Raw genomic sequence first — 8,463 nt, 5'->3', positions numbered from 1 at the left:
GTACTTTGGTGTGACGAGTGCAAATCAATCCCAGAACAGCAGCAAAGGACCTTGGGAAGATTCTGGAGGAAACAGGTACAAAAGCATCTATATCCACAGTAAAACGAGTCCTATATCGACATAAGATGAAAGGCAGCACAGCAAGGAAAAAGCCACTGCTCCAAAACCGCCAGAAAAAAAGCCAGTCTACGGTTTGCATCTGCACATGGGGACAAAGATAGCACTTTTTGGAGAAATGCCCGCTGGTCTGATGAAACAAAAATATAACTGTTTGGCCATAATGACCATTGTTATGTTTGGAGGAAAAAGGGGGAGGCTTGCAAGCCAAAGAACACCATCCCAACCATGAAGCATGGGGATGGCAGCATCATGTTGTGGGGTGCTTTGCTGAAGGAGGGACTGGTGCACTTCACAAAATAGATGACATCATGGGGTGGGAAAATGATGTGGATATATTGAAGCAACATCTCAAGACATCAGTCAGGAAGTTAAAGCTTCGTCACAAATGGGTCTTCCAAATGAACAATGACCCCAAGCAAACTTCCAAAGTTGTGGCTAAATGGCTTAAGGACAACAAAGTCAAAGTATTGGAGTGGCCATCAGAAAGCCCTGACCTCAATCCCATAGAAAATGTGTGGGCAGAACTGAAAAAGCGTGTGTGAGCAAGGAGGCCTACAAACCTGACTCAGTTGCACCAGCTCTGTCAGGAGGAATGGGCCAAAATTCACCCAACTTATTGTGGGAAGCTTGTGGAAGGCTACCCGAAACCTTTGACCCAAGTTAAACAATTTAAAGGCAATGCTACCAAATACTAATTGAGTGTTTGTAAACTTCTGAACCACTGGGAATGTGATGAAAGAAATTAAAGATGAAATAAATCATTCTCTCTACTACTATTCTGACATATTTCATTCTTAAAATAAAGTGGTGATCCTAACTGACCTAAGACAGGGATTTTTTACTATGATTAAATGTCAGGAATTCTGAAAAACTGAGTTTAAATGTATTTGGCTCAGGTGTATGTAAACTTCCGACTTCAACTGTATATGGCAACAGGATAGACAAACAGTAACAGCGTATGTGCCAATGCAGATAGTTAAATAGTTAACCAATACCTAACTAACTATTTAGCATTATTATGACTTGGAGATAGAAGCTGTTCAGGGACCTGTTGATTCCAGACTTGCCATGAGGTATCAGAGAGATCAGTCTATGACTTGGGTGGCTGAACACCGACTGGTATAGAGGTCTTAGATGGCTGGGAGCTCGGCCCCAGTAATGTACTGGGACTTACGCACTACCCTACATAGCGCCTTGCCAAGCAGTTGCAAGATGCCAAGCAGTTGCCATACTAACCGGTAATGCAGCCAGTCAAGATGCTCTCAATGGTGCAGCTGTAGAACTCAATGGTGCAGCTGTAGAATCTTTTCCGCCTCCTGAAAGGAAAGAGGCGTTGTTGTGCCTTCTTCACGACTGTGTTGGTGTGTGTGGACCATGATAATTCCTTAATGATGTGGACACCAAGGAACTTGAAGCTCTCAACACGCTCCACTACAGCCCCGTCGATGTGGATAGGGGTCTTCTCAGCCCTCTGGTTCCTGTAGTTCACAATCAGCTCCTTTGTCTTGCTGACGTCGAGGGAGAGGTTGTTGTCCTGGCACCACACTGCCAGGTCTCCGACCCCCTCCCTCTAGGCGGTCTCATCGTCCTCATGATCAGGCATAACACCGATGTGTTGTCAGCAAACTAAATGAAGGTGTTGGAGTCATGCGCAGGGAATACAGGAGGGTAATTATAAATCTTCTTCGGGATCGGTGTCCCTTCCACAGGACGGTTGAGCTAACGTAGGCTAAAGCGATTAGCATAAGGTTATAAGTAACAAGAAAAATTCCCAGGACATAGACATATCTGATATCAGCAGAAAGCATAAATTCTTGTTAATCCAACTGCACTGTCCAATTTACAGTAGCTACTACAGTGAAAGAATGCCATGCTATTGTTTGAGGAGGGTGCACAATTTTGAACATGAAAAGTTATTTATAAACAAATTAGGCACATTTGGGCAGTCTTGATACAAGATTTGAACAGAAATACAATGGTTCATTGGATCAGTCTAAAACATTGCACATACACTGCTGCCATCTAGTGGCTAAAATCTAAATTGCACCTGGGCTGGAATACATTATGGCCTTTCTCTTGCATTTCAAAGACGATGATACCAAAAACAATACAAAAGAATGGTTGTTTTTTTCTTTCTATTATCTTTTACCCGATCTATTGTGTTATATTATCCTACATTCCTTTCACATTTCCACAAACTTCAAAGTGTTTCCTTTCAAATGGCACCAAGAATATGCATATCCTTGCTTCAGGGCCTGAACTACAGGCAGTTAGTTTTGAGTATGTCATTTTAGGCGAAAATTGAAAAAAAAGGGGCAGATCCTTAATTAAGCAAGCACTCCTGAGGGGCTCCGTGTTTAAGGTGAGCATGGCGGATGTGTTGTTGCTGCCCATCAGGAAGCATCATTGCCGGTGTTCAGCTGTGTGCCCACTGTGCCACAATTAGGCACATTGCCATAGGATATGCTACTTTTGTAATGTTTACTATGCTTGCCAAGTCAGAGCTCAAAATCAAACTGATCATGCCATATGATATGCTTTGATGTATTTGACCATTACATTTTTTTTTAAATGTTACTCCTTTTCTCCCCAATTTCGTGGTATCACATTGTTAGTAGTTACTATCTTGTCTTGTTGCTACAACTCCCGTACGGGCTCGGGAGAGACAAAGGTCGAAAGCCATGCGTCCTCCGAAAGACAACCCAACCAAGCCACACTGCTTTTTAACACAGTGTGCATCCAACCCGGAAGCCAGCCGCACCAATGTGTCGGAGGAAACACCGTGCACCCGGCGACCTGGTTAGCGTGCACTGCACCCGGCCCGCCACAGGAGTCGCTAGTGCGCGATGAGACAAGGATATCCCTACCGGCCAATCGCTCCCTAACCCGGAAGACGCTGGGCCAATTGTGCGTCGCCCCATGGACCTCCCAGTCGCGGCCGGCTGCTAGCACTTCTAGCAGTGCCTTAGACCACTGTGCCACCCAGGAGACCATGTTTGACCGTTTTTAATGATGTTGACTACTTTAAACGCCTTCTACAGAACCGCTGGCCCGATCGGCACCTAATTTGGTATACAGCATCTATGGATGCACATCTTCACATATATTCTAAGACTCTAGCTAAAACAATGTGGCCTCTATGAGCCGATGGCTTGCACAAATGTTTTTTCCTGTCCAACATCGCCACAATGTGGCCAAACTCAACTATACAGGTTAGCTACTCATATCCTTGAGAATGTGTGCCAAATTTCATCATTGAATCAAACAGATCAAGAGATACAAAAAGTGTGCCTGTTATAGCGTCACTGTGAGGTCGATATGAAGGTACTTGCATATGTTGTCTTGACAGTGTTTAAAATGTGTGTACCAAGATGTGTTAAAATACGAATATCTGTGACTGACTTTTGTTCCAGACCACGCCCACGTGAATGTTTATTGGTCAGTAGCGGTCATGTTGTTTGACATACTAGGCTGGAAAATTGTGGGTTGAGAGACCTTGGTCCATAGAGGCCAGATATCAAGTTTAGTGCAGATCAGTCATTCCCTGCCAGAAGAGTAGCATCGTTTTTTCAATAACATTCTAAATGCTGTAAAATCCATCATGGCAGACTTTATGGGTCCTTGAGGCAAATGTGTTTCTTGCGAGGAGAGGGACCTGTATACCAAATTTCAATCGCTTGTTATAGTGCCACCATTTTGCCAATTGGCATGGCATGAGAGGGTGTGGCCCATGGGCCTTTACCATCATGTCAAGCAGCAAATATAATAGGGTTGCACCAGCTTAGTTGCTGTAAGGTTCAGTGCAGAAAAATGACCCCAAAACAGTCATTAATATAGCAGCAGTGTGTGGTTGATGGGTGTGTGAATGGTGATGTGAGAGTGTGCGTGCAAGAGTGTCAGTGTAGGTGAGTGTGGGTAAAGACCAGAGAGTGTGAATAGAGTCAGTGCAGATAGTCTTTGGGTGAGGGTGGGCAGTCATTGTCAGTTGTTCAAGAGTCTTATTGCTTGGGATAGAAGCTGTCTCGGAGTCTGTTGGTTTGAGAACCGATGCTAAGGTATCGCCTGCCAGAGGGTAGCAGAGAGAACACTCCATGGCTGGGGTGGCTGGAGTCTGGCAATTTTTCTGGCCATCCTCTGACACCGCCTTTCTGTGTTTGATTGTTACAGTGGGTTCATTTAGTGGGTTGGAGTGAGCTGTGAGGCATAATCTGTATTGGAATGTGTTCCTCCTGTGGTATAATTATTTAAAAAATTGAAAGGCCCATTGCAGTTAATTTAACAATGGGAAGTTAGCTTAATGACAGTAGCTGATGCAGTTATTAAAACAGCTGTACCTCTTGATTGGTTATTTCTGTTCTGATTTCACATTTGAATAGCATGGAAACAGACCAAGATTTGATACTCTCTAAGTTTGTCTAAGTCAAGAGAAAATGTAGTTGATGTGGTTAATAAAACAGCTGTATAATTTGATTGGTAGAAGACAGCTGTTCTGATTTCCGATTTGACTAGCAGAGAAGTAAACTAAGATTTCATATGCTTTAAGGTTTTGACTAAGTTGTTGGGAAAGTGGTCAAAAGTGAAATTGTTAAATTTAAATTAAAAGGTTGGAAGTCATGGGAGTTAACAATGGGAGCTTTTGAATGTTGAAGAATTCCAATTAAAGTGGGTTAAGTCTTTTAGGAGGACACAAATCTTATTTTACAAGAAACCTATTCCAGACCAGTCTGCATGTTTAAAGTTTGAATTGAGTTTCTAACTTTAAACGGCGTAAGATGAGCAGCGTTCCAAATAACTAAGTCAGAATTAAGTTGTACGTTATTTAAAGTGGGACTGCTGTCACAAGTTCCATTAATAAGAGCTGACATGCAACATGTTAGGCCTGGGCTAATTACTGCCCAAGGTTAAGTATAGCCCGGGGGCTAAGACTGCATTGCACTCAACCTTACAGCGCATAATACGGTGTTGTAGTGTGAGGGAGAGCCAACAGCTTCTTCTAATTGGCCTAAAGTAGGCTCTCTTTCATGCATATCCTCAACATGTTAAGTAAATGAAAGTGTACAATAACCATACAACATAGTTTGGGTTTAATGCTCCAAAGTCATGTTAAAGTGTACCAGCATCAGACGGCTGGTAAAAAGCCATGTGAAGAGGCTCAACTAAAGCCACAGATGTTCGTCATGGCTTTTACCCTATCAAAGTCTAATCTGTTGGGGATTTCATGTGTGTTAACACAGCTACAAACGCAGAGAGCAAACACTTCGACAACAGTGCATAAACGTCTCGATATATTAAACAACCAGACAATAAATAACCTATTCAATTCCAGGGATTTGCATGAGAAATGGGAGTATTAGTGAACACAGACATCCTCAACATCTACTTTCAGAAGAAGACTGACTTCAAACATTATCCTGTCAGTGAGAGGAAAGGAGAAGAGAGCCAAGCCCGACAGAGAGAGAGCCATGTCTGCCTCTCAGTTTTTGGCATATCTGTGCTCACAATACCATAGATTTGTACAGTGTCACCACAGATCTGCAATAAGCTAATTACTTAATTAGCTGACCCAATTCGATAAGCTTCTTTTAGCATATTTACAAGACCTACATAACACATAGCTGTGATTCATGACGACTGGGTTTATTTACGGGGTTACAATTATGAGAGTGAAATAGAAAATGTTATGGTCAATAATGCTCCTTTCATGAAAGTTCTGTAAAATTACATTTGTGATCATGTAAAACATTTCCAGTCCATCACATACTCATGATTAGAATGCTCAGACTACTTGATATGCGCAGCTACTTTACGTCCGCTATGCGTCAGTGTCGGTGTGTTCCCGTTGAAACAATTAAGTTGAATCTGGGAATGATTTCACTGCACTCGCAATAATTCTGGACAATGGAGCATGAGGGTTAAACATTAAAATAATTTTCTTATTAGGTTGAAATGGATTAATTTACATTTTCTCCTCACATACTTTACATATATTGTATGATCTCTTGCACAGCGCAGAAAGGTTTGGGTAAAAGAGCACTATTTGTATAAGATGAACTCATCTATATGCTAATTCATTGGCATGTAGACCTGCTTCATTTCTCTGATTCATTCCTGTTTACCTATTAGCTGTTATAGATGCAAAAGGGAATTGGAATATTAAAAACCAAAAAGCTGAGGGCTACAAAGCATTAGCAGTACATCACCTGTTATTATAGTCGTATTAGGGTGCCATTGTTGGCCTTTGTTTAAGCTGCGCCCAAGAGCCAGGCTCCAAGTGAGGTTTCGTAAATAAAATGAGCCATCCCTTTAGTTAAGTGGGACCTGGTGCACCTGACAAACCATAATGAGGTTTCAGATGTACCTAAGCCGAGACAATGTCTTATGGAAGCGGGACCAAAGCCTGTCTGAATATGTAGCCAAGGTTTCTTTTCAGGGGGGCAGTCAAACTTAGTGTCTCAAAGCAACTCTGTTACATGTGCTTAAAACTACTGTGCAAGTTAAATACAACTACCTTTACTAAAACGACACATGGCAACACCAACATGGGCTTATATGGGAGATGTGACAGATCATATTACAACCAGAGCCTAAATGCTAATGTAATTTCACATGAACTGGGCTTAAAGAGATCCAAATCGACCATTCGCTGATACCCACTTCCGTTGTGTTTAAGAGGATGACAACCTCCCTCTTATTGTCTAAGTAATTCACCAAAATTGCCACTTACAGCCGCTCAGAGTCGTACGTTTCATCTCGGAGCTTCCTCTGGTCTTTGCTACTCATCCCATTCCGACTTCCTTCCGAAAACGCCACCACTTCATTAACCTTGCCAGGCGAGAGATAAGACAGGCATTGCATCAAAGCAGTCTGCCCACAGAGAGAACAGAGCCCAGTCTCTCCACTACACAGCAGCCTTCACACGCCCAAGCAGACACTACACAGACTCATGCGAAACTCACGAGCTTGTGTTCTAAACTGTCTGTCACTCAGAGGCTGTCTGAGAAACTAACTACCATATATCCTTTATGTTTTAAACAGTATTGAGTGAGAACTGTGTTTTTTGAAAGCAAGGTTAGCTTCCCACAATGCACTGTCCAGAACACATCCAGGAGTCTGAAGGGAACATATTGTACCATACTGTAGAGTACTCAGTTACACAGAAACACTGTCGATGTTGCATTGACCTCTGACCTTAGAGGCATGGACATGAAAGGAATGCTTGGTGGAAAATAACTATTACCAAAATAAAGTAATTGGCTCTGACAGCAATAATTACTGTAGCAACATATTACAAATATTTACTAAAATAAATTTACAAGACTTCTATTTCTACTACACGTTTGTTTTACTTAATCCCTCTGCCCACAATTTCTGAAAAAAAATAAAAGGGTAGAAAATGATTTTCCTTTGGAGGAAACTGCAAATCCCTGTCTGGATTCTGTTAAAAGGCTTAAAATGTCACTAAATGCCAGGGCTGAGACTCCTGCTAACATGTAGGTCTTTAAGACAAGATGTTAAAGCGTTGAAAGTTACCTGAAATTGATGAGGTTAATATTCTTATCGCAAACTGAGGGGTTCTGTGAAAGTGGATATTGAAAAAAGGTAGACGGCACCGTAACCCTTCATATTAGAGGGTATCAAACAGGACTTATGCAGTGTAAACAGCAATTACTCATTGAATTGTTTATCATAGTCTTTAGATACTGGAATACAACAGCATAATTCAAAGAAATTAAATAACAGGGAGAAGACATCACTATCTTCATATGGGGGTATTACTATTATATTACACCAACCAAAATGTTCTTGCATAGCAGACTGGAATTCAACAATAAAATCACTTAAAACATCCCTTTATGGAACATCTGAAATGCCAAATATGTCCACAGATGCATCTCACTTATGATTAGCACACTTTCTGATATCAAAAGGACCAAAGGCCAAATTCTGTTCCTCGGTTTCTTTGGAGACCATCCTCTCTGGGTTTTCAGCCAAATGTGAATCGCAGGTAAAATACAGTGAAGTCCGTCATCCGCGGAGCCAGCACATAGGCTGAGGAGAGTGAGACATTCTGGCATCTATTAAGACTTACGTTATGTATATTGTGTTGGGAGGGGAATTTTACTGATCCATAAAACCAGCAGGAAAAGGATAAGTGTGAGAGTTTTATAAGACCCTGTGGTAAAGCAACTGCATTGCAGTATCTGTTAAGTTAAAAGTTGCTCTGGCGTTGAGCAGAAAGTCAGGCAGAATCCTGCATTCCCACTGATAACATGGTTGGATTAGGGATGTTTAAGGGAAGTGAAAATTATTCATTTGAGATGGATGAAAGCTGCACTTGTCAAG

This window comes from Oncorhynchus masou, unplaced genomic scaffold, assembly GCF_036934945.1.
Source record: "Oncorhynchus masou masou isolate Uvic2021 unplaced genomic scaffold, UVic_Omas_1.1 unplaced_scaffold_3467, whole genome shotgun sequence".
Lineage (NCBI taxonomy): Eukaryota > Metazoa > Chordata > Actinopteri > Salmoniformes > Salmonidae > Oncorhynchus > Oncorhynchus masou.
The sequence above is the reverse complement of the archived record's forward strand: the minus strand, read 5'-3'. Positions refer to the sequence as shown.